General features: G+C 38.1%; 1 protein-coding gene and 1 long non-coding RNA gene across 2 annotated transcripts in view; both read left to right on the top strand.

The window, feature by feature from the left end:
• The window catches only part of LOC141424230 (uncharacterized), a 40,565-nt gene extending 21,242 nt beyond the window's left edge, over positions 1-19,323 (top strand). Inside the window, exon 2 of the long non-coding RNA XR_012449218.1 lies at positions 62-19,323. This is a non-coding gene — a long non-coding RNA (uncharacterized lncRNA). The remainder of the gene's footprint in view (positions 1-61) is intronic.
• Positions 1-20,778, top strand: part of Fbxl7 (F-box and leucine rich repeat protein 7) — a 379,344-nt gene that overhangs the window by 145,777 nt on the left and 212,789 nt on the right. The window lies entirely within an intron of this gene.

The raw sequence follows: 20,778 nt of genomic DNA, 5'->3' as shown, positions 1-20,778 counted from the left end.
AATAGAAGGAATATATGATTGTTTTATTCTTCAGCTGTTTTTCATTCATTTTGGGTGATAGATCTTGGCCACTAGAATGGACTCTTGTCATAGCATCACAAGACTGAAAACACAAAGGAACTTGAACTGAGGGTGGCTGTAAGTAGAGTGTTTCACTACTTCCAACTTGCTGTTGCATGTTCCCTCCATAAATCAAATCCTCCATATTGTTAATAACCTCTAAATTACATCCATTCAGCTTCCTGGATCTCCTCTCTCCATCTGGAATTAACCTGATCCACGTGGGCCTCATTTTGTCTTCTTAAATCTTCCCTGCCTCTGGTGTTCCTAATGCGTGTCAGATTGAATCATTCCTTTCCCTAAAATCTTTCACTGACTAGCTCAACTAAGAAGACTTTTCTCAAACTGTGTTCCATTTGGTAATTACCTAGCATGTAAATATTGCTGAAAAATCATTCTTTGTCCCATTGCTGGGTAAAATCAAAGTGGATTTTTTTTAACTGTATATTTGAAACTTTTAATACAATAGTTTATCTGTGATCTCTGATGGGTTATGATACTATGCAGCATTTCTTAATTTATTTGAATACAAAAGTCTGTTTTTTTTTAAGGTTTAGTACCACCTCGGTCTACTATGCTATAACACACACTTTGGGAATTGATGGGCTATAAGATAAAGCTGTAATTCTTTTGCATGCCACACAAAGCTACCAATGAGCTGTTAAAATTCCCCTTCTATTTGTCCCTGCCTTTGTGAATGAATGTTAACCACAACAGCCCAGCAAACCTTCCTCCAGTTAACACTCAGTTGATTGTCACATGATGTCCCCATCTTCCTGGGTTCTCCTTTTCCCCAACTCCCAAGTGAACTTTTGCTCATCCTATAAGACACGGGTCAAGGGAACTCTGCCTCTGAGAAGTCTTGTCTAGTGATCCCATATAGAGCTCAGCACAAAGAAGCAGTTGCAGATCTTCCCATTTCTCTAGTTAATCTTCAATATGTCATCTAGTTTTATTGTGAGTCAGTTTGCTTATTTTTCAAAGGATTGATACCACTGCTGGGGACACTTTCCATCTATAATATTCTGTGTCTCAGCCACTTCTGCAGATGTTGTTGGTTTGGAAGTGAACTAAGGAAGACTTATATTTTCTTCACTTTTCTGCTGTCATATCTGATTGGTCTAAAATCTTTTCTGGACCCCACTTACCCCACTTTTGATCCTTAAAATGTAGTAGGATATTGATGGAAACTTTTCATTGGACTCTAATTTAAGAAGCAGAAAATATGGTTATGTATTTAGAAAACAACTGTAAATATTTTTGCTTTTGTATTTTAGAAATCTTAGGCTTTTTGTAATAACAATTTCTGGTTCCTATTGTATGTCTTAGACAGCATTACTGAAAATATTTCTTTAAGAGACAGAAAGGATTCCCACCCAATTAAATGTTTGATCTTCTGTGATTTTCCTTACAAGGAGCTCATCAGTATGTTGATAGGGCTTCCTGCTTTGGGGTTCCAATTGCAAAAGTGTGGCCACAGGTCACCATGCTACAGGGCGCCATGAGGGGCTGGCTAAGGAAAACTTTTGAGCACTTGAAGCAGAAGAAATCAGTGATTTTCAAGGAGGACAGAGTTCATCAAGTAGCTTTTGAGAAAATGGTCCATGTGGTAAATCCTGGTTGCACTGGAAGCAGGTTGTCATTCAGTATATTACCTTAAAAATCTCTGGGAAAGTGTTCTGCACCTGCCATTTTACATTCTTTATTTGCAAAGCCACTAATTAAATATTTTCCCCAAATTTAAAGCAAAGGTTTCTAATGCACATGTTCTCATGGTAAGAATGAAAATGAAAATAAGTCATCTTGGCTACAAACATCATCGTTATCATCATAAATATGAATAGGTAAGATTTATATCTCAACAGTATAGTGCTGTTGTTGTTGAGGCAGAGAAGCAGTTAAGATATAAAATTTCTTTCCTCAAGAAATTTCTGGACAGAGGAGCTATTGAAAGTGTCAACATAAAGTTTTAACAGGTGTTAGCTTTAATTCTCATTTACTTCTCCAGGAAATCACTTTTCATTTGGGAAGAATTTATGAAGTCCTTGATCAGAGTTGGAAATGAAGTTTTTCAGGACAGTAACATGTTTTTGTGTATATATCTTAGGTAACTTACCATGCAGTTAATCTCTCAATTACTGCCTTGATCAGCCATTTAAAACTACTGGCACTAGAGGACAAAGGAAAGGTCAGTGGCAAATCTTAAATTTTTAGTCTTTTTATTGTCTGGTTATTATTTTAACACCCCCACCTCTTCCTCTAAGCTTCGTGTTCTAAGAAAGATGATAACATGAAGTGCTCCTTTTCTCTGGAACTCTGTGGGTGCCAAACTGTCTATAGTGTCTTGGTCAAGAACTGAACACCTTGACTTTGCTTCGCATCTGGTCCTGTGCCTGCTGCATGGACGAAGGAGCTGTCCTCACTGCCTCCTCTGATGGCCTCGCCAAGTGGGCTGAGGGAGGTTCAGGGGATATACATCACATTACAGTCTTCTCATTGCCAAGTTCTTGTCAGTTTCAGCAATATATGTGAAAACTTCCAAAGCAAACACAGAGCGAGGAAACCAAATTAAATTAATCCTCTACAAAGATGAATAAAGCATACATGCGTTGCTCCTGAACGTAGAAATTAGGAATCGGAGACCTTTGCTTGGACTTCACTGGTACTGGTGTCTAGAATCCTGCTTCTTCAACCAGAAGAGTTCCTTGTATATCTATGTCTTAAAGAAAGCATGCCGCAGTAGTCAAGAGTGACAGACAACGTCAAGGAACCACATGTGAATTAGCACACAAAGCCTCCTGTGAAGCCCGTTTAATTTCAGATAGATATGAAAGGTTTTGAATTTCTACTCCTCATTTTTCTGAATTAAGAAAATGAAGTGGAATAAGGTGCTCTGCATTTTTTTTTTACACTCTGTGTTACTATACAGCTGAAAATTCTATAATTTCTTCCAATTTTCATGATCAGTTGAAAATGATTAACTCCTTGACTCTAGTTATCTGATAAGCATCAGACAGGCAGTTAACTATAGTCACTTACCAATCTGCTTGCTGAAGCTGAGTTATTTTTGATCAATTTACTTGAAATTCTTGTTTTTTTAATCAATCTTGAAAGACAATACCAAAGATAAGTTTCTTTTGGTTAAGTTCAATGCTAATAAATTTTTTTTTATCTTTCACCATCTAAAAAAATCATTTCATACTGGACAAAAGACTAAGTGTTAAATTTGAAACTATGACACTACTAAAAGAGAGCAGAGCAGAAGATGTTGAGGACGGTGGTCTGGGGAGAGAACTTTTAGAGAAGACTCTAAAATCACAGGTTACAAAAGCAAAAACAGACAAAAGGCACTATCTAAAACTAAAAAGTATCTGCACAGCAATGAATATAACCAACAGAGTTATGAGAAAGTCTACAAAATGTGAAAAAGTATTTTCAAACTATTCACACAACAAGGGTCTAATGTATTGAATATATAAGGAGCTCAAAATATGGCAACCTCCCAAACAGTCCAATTTTAAAATGGGAACGTGATCTCAATAGACATTTTCCATAAGAAGTCATGCAAATGGCCAAGTGGTACATGAAAAATTTTCTCACCATCCTTAATGGCCAGGAAAATGCAAATCAAAGTCACAATCAGATATCATCTCACCCAAGTTAAGATAGTTATTATAAAAAAGACAAAGAGTAATGAATGCAGGAGAAGATGTGGAGAAAGGGGAAATCTCATAGGCTGTTGATGGGAATGCAAATTGGTACAGCCATTATGTAACATAGAATGGATGTTCCTCAGGAGAGGAAATGGGTGTGTTGAAGAGCTATGTATACTCCTGTGCTTGCTGCAGTGCAATTCCCAATGTCCAAGACAGGGAATCAACCTAAGTGTCTATTGATAGATGAATGAATAAAGAAAAATGCAGTATTTATACAGAACGAAATATTACTTAACCAGAGAAAGAATGAAAATTCTGTCATTTGCAGCAACTGGAGGAGCTTCGAGGACATTTTGCCATGTGAAAGAAGTTAGGAAGAGGAAAATAAATACTTTATGTTCTCATTTATATATGGAAACTAAAAACATCTGTGTCATAGAAGTAAAAAGTAGAATAGTGGTTAGCAGTGTTTGGGAAGGGCAGGAGCTAGGAAGAGGTTGTTTAATGGGTACAAAATTATAGTTTGGAGGAATAAGTTCTGGTGTGCCCCAGGACAGTAAGGTGTCTATAGCTAATAATAACTTACTGCTCATTGCAAAATAGCTAGAAGATTTTTAAATGTTCCCAACACAAAGAAATGATAAATGTTTGAGGTGATTGATATGATAATTATACTTATTTGATCATTAAACATTAACTATTATTTTGAAATATTACTCTATTAACTATTGTATTGAAATATTACTCTGTATGCAATATTAACTGTGTAGACTGAGTTTGGTAATCACATCTAATAATTCAGTTATTAAAGGAAAAATGAGAGGAACACGGAATATAGAATTACCAAACAGACATTTGTGACTGTCATGGAGTTGAGAAATAAAAGAAGTAGGTTTGCTTTTGTATAATAAACATTTGACTAAATTAGTGTGAAATAAATTAAGGTCCTGAGTACAAACAAGATTAAATTTATGGCAATAACATCAGCCCACGTGTATGAATTTCTGAAAACTTAGCGATAGTGTCAGTATATATCATTTTGCACAATTGTGTTGGTTGCTCATTAGATACTTTGACAGTGTACTCAGTGGTCTTGTTCATCTCATCACATAGACATAATAATCACATGAAGGGTGATTATTTTAATTATTTTTGCTGGATGAAGACATTGAAATCCAGAGCACAGGGAAGATTTCCCCCTTGGTGACCCCATAGTGAACGTAATGCCTTAAAGGCCATTAATTGAGAGTATAAAAATTTGAAGATGATTAATAGCATCTTCATATCCATCAAGAATAATTTCAGAAAATATAGTTATTAAAAGATACAAACAAGTATGCACTGCATTTAAGAAACAAATTTGTGAAGGAACATAAAGCTCATGTGAAGAACATAAACCCTGTGCACACTTTCTGAGGGACAATTAGGCAATTTCTGTCAAACACTTTCTAAAAAGACATACTTTCTACTTCAAGGACAGTGTCAGGAATTCATACACAATGTATTGTTAAAGGGTTAGTGAAGATTTCTTAACAACTTGTTTTTTGGTTTGTCATTACTACTGACAACAACAACAAAATTAGATATAACCGAAATATTCATCAATAAGGGGATTTTGTAAATAAAGCAACATATATCCATATGCAGCCTTCAAAATGATATCATAGAAGAAACATGCTGTTTCAACGTATTGAAATGTATAAGAAAGGACATATCTGAAAATGTATGATTCGAAACTCGCAAATAACTGTTTATTTATATGCACACATCCACAGAGAAAAGACTAGAATGGTTTATACCTATCTGGTACTGGCATTACCGATGAGAAGAGCAATAATGGGTGACTTGTTTTCTTTCACTTTCATGTATTTTTTCTGCTTTTAATAGCAAAACTATTATTTTTATAATCAGAAAAGAGGTTAAATATGAATTTAATGTAGCCATTTATCCTGTGATTAGATTTGAAACCTTTATAAATGTGGATTAAAGTTGAGTTTGATTTTTATTTATTTTTTTTTGCTTGTCTCAGTTTTACATTTCTCTTGCTTTGTTAAGAAAGAGAAATAACTAGAGTGAGAACATGTGGAAATAGGCTTTCTTTGGGGGTGGTGAGGTTGCAACATAACAGTACTGCCTAGTCAAAATGATTTTTCTCAGGTACAAGAAATCTCTAGTTTGTTTCCCTTAGTCTAGATTGATGTGACCATAGTGTGTTAGTCATCAGGATAACTCAGGTGGAGGTGCACATTAATCAGAACATGCTATCTGCTGAAAACAACAATGCCAAAAATATCTGCGACTCAATTTGGTAACTTTACTGACTGATCCTACCATATATTAATACGGTTACAGGCAGAGTGATGGGAGGAAGAAGGACAGCTCTGCTTCATTGTGTCATTTAAGACATTTGGAAATTCAGGTTTTATCTCCCATGGTCAACAAAGTTGCCACGAAATAAGAGGAATAAGAGGGAATGTTGTGGTTCTTACAAGGGAGTTAACGGCCATGTGTGAAGTAGTCTCAATCACCTCTGCATGTATTCTGTTGTCCAGGTCTCAATCACATAGCCTTGCTTAAACTTAACTCAAGGGAAGCTGGGAAATGTGGCCTTACTAGGGATCCAAGAGGAAAAGTAAACATACAGTAAATATGCAACATTTATCAATATCAGTCACACATAAAAATGCCATCTTGAGATAAAAATGAGTTTTGTCTTTACTCATAAAGAATGGTATTTCAGTATTCTATTTTTGGCATATAAATGCCATATTGATTTTAAGTATTTGCTCAAATTCTTTCTTTTCATAACACATTGTTCTATAATCTTTATATCCACCTGACAAAATTCAATTGTATTTATCTGGGCGTAATTGATGTCTAAGAGCAACATAACACCATATTTGCTCAACAGAACTTCCAAAAGATTCATGGTAAAGTGGAAAGCTGTTTAATAACTACATTTTTGTGCAGGCTGTATCTTAACAGTCTGCTGCCCCATGGCTTCGGAAGTGTTTATGTCTGATTTCAAACTCTTCAGCTGTATCAGACACTGGAAAAACACTCTCTTGTCTGAGATTTTATGCTTGTTGAAGATGGTAGTAAAAAGGTCCAAGCATATGAAATCACCTGCTTTCATTTTTTTGAATTTGGACCTTTAGACAATGTTCAGTCACAATAAATAAACTCTAGATCTAATTATTCCTCCTGTAATGTTTACAAAAGCCAAGAGCAGAATATAAATAGCATAAGAGAGCAAAATGAAAGGTGAAGGAGCATTGCTTAGTTATTTACATGCAGGGAGGAAATTTCTATTTCAAATGTAGAATTAATTAATAAACCAGGGCTTCAGGTGCAACTAGAAATAGTCTCTGGAGATGCAAAACTTGACTTTTGTTTATCTTGAAACCTTCAACTCAGTGAATTGTCCATTGTTATTTTTAATTAACTAAAAATATGTCTGTTCAAGATGCTGTGTTTATTCTGAGTCACTTTTGGGTCACGGGACTTTAATCTAGGAATTTTGTGTTCAAGTGAGGATAGGCTGTGTCAGAATGGAATACCAACCAAGACCAATTACTTCAACCTACAGAGGCCCTGCCACATGGAGGTGGGGCCCTGCAAGATTTGCATAAGGCCTTCTGAATATATGCCAGGTCTCACCAGTGAGTCCTCCCTTTAAAGTATAAGTATGTATGCTGGAACAGCACAGAGTGGGTGGAGATGTTAATGTGTGTGAGAAGGAAAGAAATGTGTTTCACAGCAGAAGTCCTTTTCAGAGCATATCTGTAAAAGGTCAGCCAAAGCAATGGAGTGCAGCTCTGTCCCTCCCCCCATGGGTAATTCCCCCTTGTGTGGCATAGATCTTAAATAGCTTTAGATTAAGACAAGTAATCCCTTTTTTAATGTAATCCAAAATTTTAAGAAAATGTTCAGCAAGTAATTTTATGGAAATCCTCTGCTTTAATAATATTTTTGCAATTCAAAAATGGGAAGTAAAAATCTATTTCTTCTTTTACTTTCCTCTTACATATTTAGATCCCTTTAACTTCCTTAAATTTTGGTGTTTTTTGTATGCAAAATAAAAACATTAAGATGTCTTTCAAGAACTCTCTGAGGAGTAAAATTTAAGAATCCCAAACCCATTTAATGTTTGATTTAAGCTGGGCATGGTGGCACACACCTGTTATTCCAGCTACTCAGAAGATGGAAATAGGAGAATTGTTGAGGCCAGCCACTGCAAAGTTAGCGAGAAAAAGAAAATAAGAAACAAAAGAGCTGGGGATAGCTTAAGTGGTAGAGTGCTGAACTAGCAGGTATGAGGCCTTGGGTGCATTTCCCAGAACCACAAAATTTGATTGAGAACATTATTTCGATAATTCTCAATGTAATTAAATTCTAAGTTTAACATGCTACCATTAGTTCATGCCATCTGTCTTTCATCCATCCCTTCCTTCATCCACCTGTGCATTTCCAAAGAGTTATTGCTGTTATGATCTTATAAATCATTGTTCAAATTTATGGGGACATATGAATAAATAAGTCTATGTACCTGCTCTTGATGAACTTAGGATTTGGCAAGAGAAGTAGGCAAATGACATACAATGCATTATATTAGTCTGTGTTACATTGCTATAACAAAATATGGGTCGCTAGGTACTTTTAAAAGAAAGAAATGATTGTTTGGCTCCCAGTTCTGTAGGTTCAAGTATATGGCACCAGCATCAGATGAGCTCTGGTGAGGACCTTCTGAGTACATCATATCACAGCAGATGGCATCATGGTGGTTGCAGAAAGATGATGGTGGAAGAAAAGGAGATCAGATGGCAAGGTCACATGAAAGCCAGATTCTGGGGGAGGATTCAGGCTTGCACTTTTATAACAATCCCCTCCAGAGAACTAACCAAGGTCCTAGGAGAATTACATCTGTTCCTCCCAAGAGTAGCACCCCACAATGACCTCCTGTTAAGTGCATCCTTTTAAATGTCCCACCACCTCTTAACATTGCAACACTGAGGACCAAGTTTAACACATGAAAATTGGGGGACATATTCAAAGCATATCCAAACCATAACAGATGAATAAATTTCATAGGATGAACCCAAATCCTCCCCTGGCCTCGTATTCTGTCCTTCTGTGTCAACTTCATACTCTCTGTGGAAAGTCAATGGCATTGGTGTATGAAAGTCACCATGCTGTAAACTTTGAACAGACAGGACCATCTTCCTCACTACTGTCTGTTCTGCTTATACATGTCTGCCTGGCATTTGGTAGGAGCTTTTGTTGGATGAATGAATGAATGAACACAGTGATGTACTATGGTCCATAGGAAGGTAAAGAAGAAGGGGAAGATTCTTCTGCCCTTAGAACACATATAATGTAATGCTAGTGAATATGTGATAGTTAAGGCAGACATAACCACTGCTCTTTTTTTTAAGAGAGAAAATTTTCTAAATTCTTCAAATGACCTATTTTTAGGACGGACTATTATTTTTATAATTATGGATTGAATATGAAATGTCCTCCAATGTTCATGTGTTGAATTCCTGGTCACAAACTGGTGTACTATTTTGGAAGGTTGTAGAAACTGTGGGAGGTGGGAACCTAATTGGAGGAAGTAGGTCACTGGGGTTTGCCTTTGAAGGTTACACCCAGTCCCCAGTCTACTCTCTTTTCTTTGTTTTCCTGCTGCCATGATAAACTGGGCAAACAAACATGAACTGAAAACTCTCTGAACCCATAAGCCAAAATAAATCCTTTCTCCCTTAAGTTTTTTATGTTGGGCCTTTTGGTCACAGTGACAAAAAGCTAATGAATACAGAGGATTGTAACAGAAAAAAAATGGATTGTTGATGTGACTAAGTCTGACCATATAATTCTTAGGCTTGTGGAATTGGTTTTCAGAAGAAGTTTAGATGAATTTGGAGATATGGGATAGAGATCCCTACAAGGATTGAAGCAAAGCTTAAATGGATGATTCTGACTGGAGCTCCTAAGACCAGAATGCCTATAGAAATGCAGATAGAAGAGACTGCCCTCGTGATGTTTCAGGTGCAAATAAGGACTCTATTGGGAATTAACAAAGATTAGTCTATATTTTGTCCATGTCCTGAAACTTTGTGGGAGGCTGAATTTAAAGGTGATTGGCTAGATAGTGGCTCATGACTGCAATCCCACCTACTTGGGAGCCAGAGATAAGGATTGTGGTTCAAAGCCCGCCCAGGAGAAAAAGACTCTCTCAATAAACAAATCAGGTGCGATGGTTTGCACCTATAATCCCAGCTATGTGGGGAGAGATAGGAGGATCAGGGTGTGAGGCTAGCCCTGGGCAAAGCCCTGCCACTACCTGAAAAATAACTAAAGCAAAAAGAGATTGGGCTTAGGGTATTGCTCAAGTTGTAAGGGCGCCTGCCTAACAAGCACAAGGCCCTGAGTTCAAACCCCAGTACCACCAGAATAAATAAACAAATTTTTAAAAGGCAATGAACTAATTAATTTGTGGTGGAAATTTCAAAGCAATTTAACACTCAAGTTGTGAAGTGTCTATTACTGTCTGCTTTTAGCAAGGTTCGCAGTGATTATTAAAAGCAAAAAGCAGAGGCAAAGGATTTGCCAGTTTGGCTAGAAAAGGAGCAAGTTGAAAGCTGGGCACAAGAAGGACATAGTTATTAAAAAAGGTAGCACCATTAAAGAGAAGCCAAGCATATTATATTGGGACAAGCAGGCATGATGCCTTGAGGATATCTTAGGAATTGTTCAGACCCTACCCCTCACATTCTCAAGGGTATGAAAGAGTAAACTCGTTTGAAAGACTTTCCTATGAGAAGAGTCTCAGGGGTGCCTTGCTTGTTTGGGGCTGCTTTCAAAAGTGTTTTTTCAGGTTCAGGTGCCCAGACACTCAGAGAGCACTGCAGGCACGGCCTAAGGGGGTCCACATACTGCTTGAGCTGGTGCCAGGAATTGGTATCATTCATGTGGCCCTGGTTTTGCAGACATGCAAAATACAAGCATTTATGGGGATCATAGAGGTTGTCACTAAGATTTCAAAAGAAGCCAGGAAGGGTAGGTAATGAGGAGCAGGGTAAGGTCCATGCAGGCATACCCTAAGAGTGTGATGCTTAAAGCTATGATGGTGAAGTCTAGCCTGCAGTAGAGGCCCCAGGATGTTGGAGATGCCAGGAAGGTGTGACATATGCCATGGGAAGCCACAAGCAAGGCCATAGGGCAGGGCTGCACAAGCCCTCCAGTGCTCATATCACACCCTCATGTCCTGGAAGCCAGGCACAGATCCACAGGATTTAGTGTTTTTTCTCCTTTCTATGCATCCATTCTCTTTTGGAATGAAAATGTTTATGCCATGGTATATTGGAAATATCTAACTTCCTTTTCGATTTTATAAGGGTTCACCACTAAGTCTCAGAAGAGACTTTAAACGTAAAACTTTTGAACAATGTTGGAACTGTTCAAACTATGGGGACTCTTGGAGATGGACTGGATGCATTTTGCATTATGAGGTGGCCATGAACCTTTAGTAGACAGGACAGAATATAATGGTTTGAATATGAAATATCCTCTATAGGCTTATGTTTTGAATGCATGGTCTTCAGCTGGTGATACTATTTTGGGAGGTTGTAGAAACTTGGGGAGGTGGGCTCTTGCTTTAGGAAGTAGGTCAGTGGTGTGTGCCTTTGAAGGTTTTACTGGCTCTCTTGTCACCTCCCTTTTCTTGCTTCCCTACCACCATGATGTTCTGGTCAAATGACCACCATGGGTTGAACCCTCTGAAATAGTGAGCCAAGATCAATTTTTCCTCTGTTAAGTTGTTGTATTTTGGTCACAGTGATGAAAAGTCAACTAATACACTTATTAAGGTGATTTATTTTGCGATATGATATTTAGAAAGATGGAATCTGGCTTATCTGACAGCAGTATCAATCCAGACAGAAGTATGTCTTCAACAACAAAATACCTTCCTTCTGAGCATAAATAAGTAATAAAACTCATGAATGCAGTTGGGAAAATCATTTTTCCAAATTCTTAATTATGTTCATAGGTGAATATAAGGTGGAATGCAGACTTTGAACAAACATTGAGTGCTTAAAATGTACCAACACAGCTTTCAAAGTATAGGGTTTCTTTAGAGAAGACAAAAGATGACCTGGAAGTAACTGTAGATACTGTGGCTGGTGGAGGTGTTCACAAAATTATACAAGGGAGAAGAAAATTGTGTGTAACATCTCAAAGCACAAAGAGGGAAGTTCTTTATTGAGAGGCCTGGAGAGAATATTTTAGGTGAAAGGAATATTATTTAATAGTTCAGATATAAGAAAGAAATTGTGTGGGTGATAGTGGAATATTCCAGCTGTTTCTATAATGCTGAACGGTAGGCTGAAGAGTAAAGTTCAGTCTTTTAAAGAAGGTGAGCCTGGGTTCAAATTCCACCATTGCTCTTTACCAATGTATGATATTACTTGGTTACTTTACATAAGTGCTCTGTGCCTCAGGTTCTCGTCTATAAAGTGGAGTAGCAATGCCTTTCTCACAGAGTTGTTACAAGAATTCAATGAAAGAATATATATATATGGAGAGCTTCACAGTATGCCTGGCACCTAGGAAGCACTCCACTCAATGTGGTTATCTTATGAGTATATATTGCATTAAAACTTGGAATCTCTGTCTTACCATGATCTAATTTCAAACCTGAGTTACCAATCTTGTTTTTGAGTTGGCGAGCTGAAAGCAGAACAGATGTACAAATGTAAAACACTTGTACCAGAAAAAGAAAATGTTTTAACAATGGCCCTGTTAGTGTCTTTGCAAGAGAACAGCGGCCAGCTGTTGTGGGTTTTTAGGAATGTCCTCATGAGGGGCTTATGGACTTCATGTACTGGAGCCTATATTGGACTCTGGTTTGAAATGCTGGTTCAATTTAGCTTTGTGGCTGGTTAATTTGTACTGGTCACCTTCACTTCAAGTCCTTTAGTACCTGGGCTGTTTCACCTAATCTGCTGTTCTGCTGTAGATATGTAGTTGGGATCAACTGTTTACTTGGGCACTTAAGAAGAGCCAAGTATATATATATATATTTGTTATGTTGCCTATTGCTCACTCAGGTTTAGAAAGTTCTGTGTTTGGTAAAGTCATGTTTGTTAGAGCCATAATTAACCTTCGTTAGATAAATTTGATAGCATTAAATAACCTAGTAGCATCATAACAAATGTACTCAGTGTGAAACTGGACAGCATGGTTCCTCTGTCTATAATCCCTTTATCTAAAGCTCCCCATCTTGTTTGGAAGCTCTATTATCTCTGTTAGGAGCTTTGTTCTTGCTCTACTTTTATTCCTTTTCATCTCTGAACTTTGTGTAGCAATGAGCAAAATACATTGACCTCATGGGATATTATTTTAATTATCCAACACTTAAAAATACAGAATTAAGCAGAAATGTCAATTTACACGTTTTCAATGTAATTTAGAAGATGAAATTCACTTTTTTGGACCTGTATCTTTAGTCAGTGGATTTTTAATAGCTTGGAAGTCTAATGATGCTTGAAAATGTAGCTCTTTTGAAGGAAAAGGTACCAGAAATTGCGACCTACTTAAGTGTCAATGGATTAGACTACTGAGCTGGGAAGCATGGTGACCACCTACTGTGGCTTTATGCATAGTGCCATGATCATCAAATGCCAGACCTGGGTGCATAAGAATTAAGTGAAGACAATCTCAATATGGGCCGGAGAAATTCTAGAAACTGTCATGAGGTTAACGTTTATGTAATGTTCCAAGTAAGACTATCCCTACATCCTCAACTCAAGACCTGGAAAGTTGTGAATCTTACATGTTTGTGAAATGAATTAGAATATCAAATTCTGTTCTCCCATAATAAAATTGTCCCCTGTTCCCATTAAAATACTATAAGTGAAGACATTGGAAGGAATCATAATCCAAGGCCACCCTGGATTAGAATAGGTGGTTATAATAATTATAAAACCTGAAGATTTTTATGAAGATTGGGGGAATCTTCAGAAAGCCGAATGGCTGGTTATAATTCTAAAGCTCTGAGTATATCTCCTGCCTTTCCTTTTCAAACACTGGAGCTTTACTCCTGGCACCTTATTAGTAGTCTTAGTGAATCCAATTGTGGCAGCATGGAAAGGCATTTGAAAGCTGGGTGTGAACCCTTCCCCCACCTGTTCTTTTTGTACCTCCAGTCAGCATTAGAAAGGCCCTCATTACACTTCAGCTAATTCTATGTGCAGTTAATGCATTGGGAAAAGAGACATAGGTGATGATTCTTTCATGGAACTGCAGGACATTCTGCTTGAGTTATAGTACAGAGGCAGCACCACTCTCAAGGTGGTATTTGGATCAAACTCATGAGCATGAATTTATCACTGTGCTTGGAAGATTGTTACTGCCTGACTTTGCAACTCATTGGACATTCACAAGGGTTAGAAATAAGGTCAATAGTTATTTGTGTATAGAGTCTCATCCCAATATGTATGCAAACATGAAACATTTTCTTTGTGCATATTGCATACATATTGAATTTTCCAAGAATGAAGCTACTACCTACACTGAGGTCTGACATTACCCAGAACTATAGCTTTTTCAGGAGCCATTCACCATCACAATGTGGTGGCCTGGGTGCTGGTCATTACTATGCACCAGTTCCTCACAGCTTTATCTGCCTACACACCTGGGTAGCTGGTGTATTCAGGGTGTCCTCTGGAGAGAAGAGCCTACCCAACTATGTACTTAAATGTATGCTATTTTAATATAATTGACTTTGTTTCTATTTTTCCTTTGTTCTGTAGCTAGGACATTACATTATTTCATTTGAAATCATATAGATAGGCTAATTTCTGTGAGTCTCCTTTTCAGATTGTGAAAAGGATGCAGCCAAATATTTGTTACAAAATAGGAGTGTTTTCTAACACTCATTGGGGATGGAAACCAGTGACCAAGTGCTTGTTAAGCCTCCGGTACTATGATCAAGGTGGTATGATTAATCCTCAGCTATTGGGGATGTGGGTAATTTTATCCCAACTTACAAATGAGAAGATTGAGGCTTGCTTAGTGAGTCAGAAATGTTTCTGGAGTTGGGAGCTGGCATTTACACATACGTTATACTCACAACAGCTATTGACAGTGTCCCGCCAGTGAGAAGCTCTGCTGCGACCTTATCATCAGCAAAAAGGATGGAACATTCTCCTCCCGTGGAAAGACTCCTCTATCTGCACTCAGGTGCTGTCCAGGTGGATCAGCAAGATCCTAATTCTAAATGTCTTACCTGAGAAAACTTGCACAGTGAACTTGGGCAAAAATGCCATGTCCCCAAGGGCAGAGGTTTCCAGCCATGGATAAGATCCGAGCATGCCCAGTCTTCTCTTCTAATAGCATTCAATGTCAGATAGCAGTGGGGCTGACTCCATAACTAAATAGGGGACAAATGTACCAACTGACAGTTTTTCTTAGTGAAGTAGTAATGGTGATGACAAGGATCAGAAAAACCACCACACAGAGGGTCGAGGGGGGAACATTCTAAAATTAGCACTGGGCCATTGATCTAGAAAGGAAGTCCTTTACATCCCCAAGAGCCGAAGTCACAGCCAGTGAATCAGACTTCATCATCCATCTCCTCTGTCTAGAAATGTCATGTGAGAACATCACTATGGTCCACCCCTCTATGCCCTAGTCCCTGGTGGGAGTTGCACACTGAACCTGATGGGCAAGGTGACTGATAAAATTGCTGCTTGTTGGACTGGCTTGTATGCCACCCTGGTATCAGGAACTTTTCTCTTTTCATGCATCTTCTTTTATCCATTCTTGTATATATTATTATGATTACTTCTTGTTCTCAGGTTGATTTTTTTGAATTATTATTTTTTGATGAAACTAGTCATAAGGCAGGTTTCCAGTGTGCTAGAATGAGCAAATGAAAAAAAAAAAAAACCATACAGTTTAAGTGATTTCTGCCTGCTTTGATCATGGAATAATTGTTGATGCAGAACTTCGGGGATTTCCTTCTTCATTGTCTCTTAAGTATTTCACTATGTGTCAAAGATCAATAGTATCGGTTCTGATAAAAGCTTCTACCTGTGGTGTTCACATTGTTTCCCAGGCCCTTTTTTATTCCTCTGGTCAGCTATTTATTTTGAGCAAAAAAACCTGATTTGTGCCTTCTGTCTATAAATTGGAGGAATAATAGTGCCTAAAGAAAGTAGTTGTATTGATTAACTCAGACAAGCAGAAACACTTAGAATAATACCTAACCCATAGTAAGTAAGTTGGCATTTAAAAATAGTAGTGATTATAAATGTAAGTTAGTTATAACTCTCACAAAAGTATTTTGTAACTTTGAAGGGAGGAACCTGTCTCAAAGAATGTAGGTGACTGGCCCATTTAATAGCATCCCAGTATGGCTAAGCTAGTGTTTCTCAACCTTGATACTACTGACATTTTGTTTTGCATAATTTCTTGCTATAGGCATCCATCTGGTGCATTGTAGGATGTTTTATAACATCCTGGGCTCTATCCTCTAGATACCAATTATACACTATGACAACAGAAAATAGCCCTGGACTTTGCTAAATGTCCCCAGGAATGGGGGTTGTATGCACAGTTGTCTCTGGCCAAGGATCACTGGTGTAATCCCACAGTTTTCTGTCCTATTTGTTTTCTTCATTATGTAGGAAAATACTTTTTTTATGTATTTTTAAACAGATGAGGTAAGTAATGAAATATTTCTTCATGTTAGAAGATTTAACTTTCAAAAATATATAATTGCTTTAAATAATCAGCTTTGTGAATGTAAGCAAAATTCAATGCAACTAAAATAAATAATGGTTCAGAGCTAGGAAATTGTTCCTTTGTTCAGTGATTACAGTAAATATACATCATTCTTCAGAATTCTCCGCTGAACAACATGGGAGTGAAGGCAGTCCTGGGGAGATAATATATGTTTTTTTTAAACAGGTGAGCAACAGGGGTTCTGTATAGCAGAAACTTGGGGACTAGATTTCGGGTTTGGGAGAGAGTGAAGGGGGTTTTCTATGATGAATTGGAATGGCTGAGATGGTCCTTCCATTTATTTAAGTTAAGAAAAAGGATCCCTCATCTTCACTTAAAATAGTTGGCTGTCTCTGTTCATGGGTCCTTTAACTGTGGGTTTTACAACTTTGAATTCAACAAATCTTGGACTGAAAATATTCAGAAAAATTTGCATGTGTACTAAACATATACAGACTTTTTTTTCTTGTTATTATTCCCTAAACAATACAGTATAGCAACTGATTGTATATTGTTGATGTTGTATTAGGTATTATAAGTAATCTAGAGATGATTAAAAGTATGTGTGGAGGATGTGTAGAGATTATATGCAAACATTTTATTAGTGTATGTTAAATGTACAAAATAGTGGTTGTGATTATGACATTTTAATACATATATACAAGGTCCTTTGATCATATCTACACCCATTACCCAACACTACTCCATTTTATATAAGTGTCTTGAGCATCTGTGGATTTTTGTATCCAAGAAGTGTCCTGGAAACAACCCCTGTAGATATTGAGGGAAAATTGTGCTTAATTATTATTTTGAAAAGTAGAACAATTCATGTGGGCAACATGAAAAATTTTCCTCTTCTTATGCTTTCTCAGCTGATCCTGTCTCCCGTTTCCTTTCCTTTCCTTGGCTTAGAACAATATTCTAGGGTGACCACATCTCCATCACTGTCCATAAGAGCTGCTGGAATGCACACTACCCTTTGTGGGCAGGTTTTCCCACCCATCTGTCTTCAGGACAGCATATTACAGACACACCAAGGTTGGCCCAGTCATCAAGTGGTATTGTTTGCCTGTGCAGGGAAAAACATAAACTATGTAGTTTCATGTAGTTGAAATAAATAGTGAGGATGGACTTATTTTCATATTCTGACCTTTATATCTAAGGCTTTAAATGGACTCATTCTAGCTGCTTCTCCAAGCCTTTTTGTAAAGGGTTGAACAGCCGTTGTTCATTCTTTTGCCCTGCCTTTCCTGTTGTAGGCAGCTGACACAGCTCATTCTCCTTTGGGGGCTTTCCTGTTCCTTTGGAGGTTACTTCAACCCAGGAAGACCGAGGTCCTCCTCATTATGCTCTTGTGCTAAAGTTTTCCTCTGATGGTTGCTTCCTTTTGTTTGCTTTCTTCTTTTGAGCATATTTAAGTTCTAAGCACTGTCACAGCAGGGAAGATAAAATCTTTGAGACTAGCTGTGTTATGATTTACTCCTAAGTTTGAAGATCACTGACAGGTATTTGCTTGGCCCAATTCTCTTCTAATGATCCAGGTAATTCTAAAAAAAAGAATCGTTATTATTCCGTGATGGTTTGGGATGATGTCGACTGAGAAATGGGAAGTCAATGGCATACGAGGAGGAAGCAAATCCAGAGGGACTCCTATGTCACTGAATTTGGATTGTAAAAGCATACTTCAGACAAAAGATGAATAGCTTGTTTTTTGACAGTGATCATGTAAGGGTAATGTTGATTAGGTGGGATTCTGGTTGTGGGAGTGTGTCTCACTTTATTTTCTGTTGCTATTATCCAATGCCATACCTTGGATAACTTATAAAGAAGAGAGGTTTATTTAGTTCATGGTTCTGGAGGCTGGCAAGTGCAAGGTCATAGCACTGGCATCTGGTGACAAACTTCTTGGTACATTATAGCATAGAAGAGGCCATAACATAAGAACAAGTATGCTCAATCTGTCTCTTTTTCCTCTTGTACAGCCACTAATGCTATCTTAGGATCAACACCCTCATGACCTAATCTTAATATCTTCTCAAAGGCACAACCACAAAGTTTTATTAACACATGAATTTTGGGATTAAGTTTCTAATACATGAACTTTTGGGGGACACATTCAAGTTGTAGCATCATGTCTACCATTGGCTGGTTATCTGCTATGACTAAGCAGACTGCCATGCTGGCCAGGCTGGGGAGATGGTCAGGGGAGCAGAGGGCAAGAAAGTGAGCTCTTGGGAGAGGCTCCTGTATAGGAAACCTGGTTTGCTTCCTTGTCCTGATTGGAAAATCCTAGGTGCTGCTTACCTCATCTTTAAAGTAGAGATAATAGTCATGCCTGTCGCACAGAGATATAGAGTTTAATATTTAAATCACTTGGAACAGTGTTTAGTGCCTAATTATATTACGTGTGAACTCTTTTATAGGATGTGGCTAGGCTGTAAGGACTGACCCTTTCTAATCAAGTAGACAGCCCATTCTCCCTGCTTCAGTATAGACATCTACTGACTTTGGCACATCCTTTATCTCCTTCTGTTGTCTTTGAAGACATGCATTTCATTAAAATAAGTTTTCGCTCTCTTTCTGTTAAAATGCCTGAATTGTTTGCTGATAGAAGTAAGAACACAGGAGGCTGAAAGCAGACTTGAGAGCAGATATGGAATGTGTTGTGTGTGTGTGTTAGAGAGAGAGAGAGGGAGGAAGAGAGAGAGAGAGAGAGAGAGAGAAGGGTGGAGAGATACAACACAAAGAGACAGAAGACAGACTTGATTGAGTGTCTACTTTACTTCTAGCCTCAGAGTCACTGCACACTCACCTTCTCCTTCATATGTGCCACTCACCACTTTTCCTTCGTATAGTCAACATATTCTCTTTCTGCCTAGAGTTGTGCTCTGAACCATTAGAGGTGATACAACATTTTTTTTTAAAGCAATGAGCGCCATTGGTGACAATGTCTAACTCATCTTTTTGACACTAACACCTTACTTCATACCTGGCTTGGGGAGAGGAATTACCTGGTGTCTGGGAAAGGAGAACTCCAAGTGTCAGAGCTGGCATTCCTTTTCACAGGGTCCTTCTTTGGTAAGTTAATGGGGCCAGAAAGCATCTCCTTATCTCCTGTGAGCCGGCTTCCTGAGATTTTTCACCTGGAATGAGTAACAGGAGATGCCACCAGATGTACCAAAACCATGTGGATATTTCTCCTTTTCTTTTCTTTCCTTCTCTCCTTCTCAGGTACAAGTTACCCCTGGTGCCTCAGGGGTTCCTTTTCTTAGGGAAATACTGGATAGAGTCCAAATTCCTTATTACCTCACTTTCTTTAAATTGCTATTTAAAAGTAACTTCCTCTTGCCTATGTGTGTGTCTTCCTTTAACTTTTCATAAATCTGCATTCTTCCTATTTTTTAATCTGTTTATTTATTTATGTTTGGATGTTGGGGACTGAACCCAGAGCCTCACACATGTTAGCATTCTCTTCCAGTGAGCTACACCCCCCAGGACATCCTTTCTTTTATCTTAACCTCATCATAACCCACAAAGCAGGTGGGACAATTTTTACACTAGTAGACAAACTAGTGTAATGCAGATGGGAAACTGATGCTTAGAGCCCTTCAGCTAAGCCTTGGAGTTAAATGTCTGGTTCCCTTTGGCCCCAGCCTGACACAGGCAATGTGGTGATGAGAATGCTGATGTGTGAGTGCCCAAAAAGACTAGATGTTCTTCAGTGTCTTGTACACTTTATAAATATATTGCTCTAGAAGGTGTGTTAATATTTTAAATAGGCCAAGAAGGTCAGCTTCCAGGAGCCCAACAGGTCAACTTTTCCCAAACAGCTACAGCCTGCCCTCAAGGAATAGATCTGGGGCCCAGGAACATAAGCCAAGCAGCCTCTGTCATTTTGACACCTTTATTAATGTATTGTGGTAAGGAAAGAAATAATCTATTCATATGTTTCAGCTAAGCCTGGAATACACATTTTTAAGGCAGGAGTGGGGGGGGTTGAGTGGAAAAAAACCCCAAAACACTAAAAGGAACAAAAAGAAATCTGGATGGACTTTGCAACCATAAATGGTAAAACTAAGCCTGCTCTCCTGCCAGCTAGCGGAACAGCCAAGCAAGGTTTTGATTTACAGGAACAGCTCAGCAAGGGCCTTGTAGAGAGCTTCATGCCTGCTATAAAAATGTGATTAGCTATAAAACAGGGAGATTTAACAAGAGCATTTAAGCATAGGCAACAGACCTGCTCGAAAATAAACAAAAACAGAACTTGCTGCCT

The sequence above is a fragment of the Castor canadensis genome, chromosome 6 (genome assembly GCF_047511655.1).
Source record: "Castor canadensis chromosome 6, mCasCan1.hap1v2, whole genome shotgun sequence".
NCBI classification, from domain to species: domain Eukaryota; kingdom Metazoa; phylum Chordata; class Mammalia; order Rodentia; family Castoridae; genus Castor; species Castor canadensis.
This window is presented reverse-complemented; position numbering and strand designations above follow the sequence as displayed.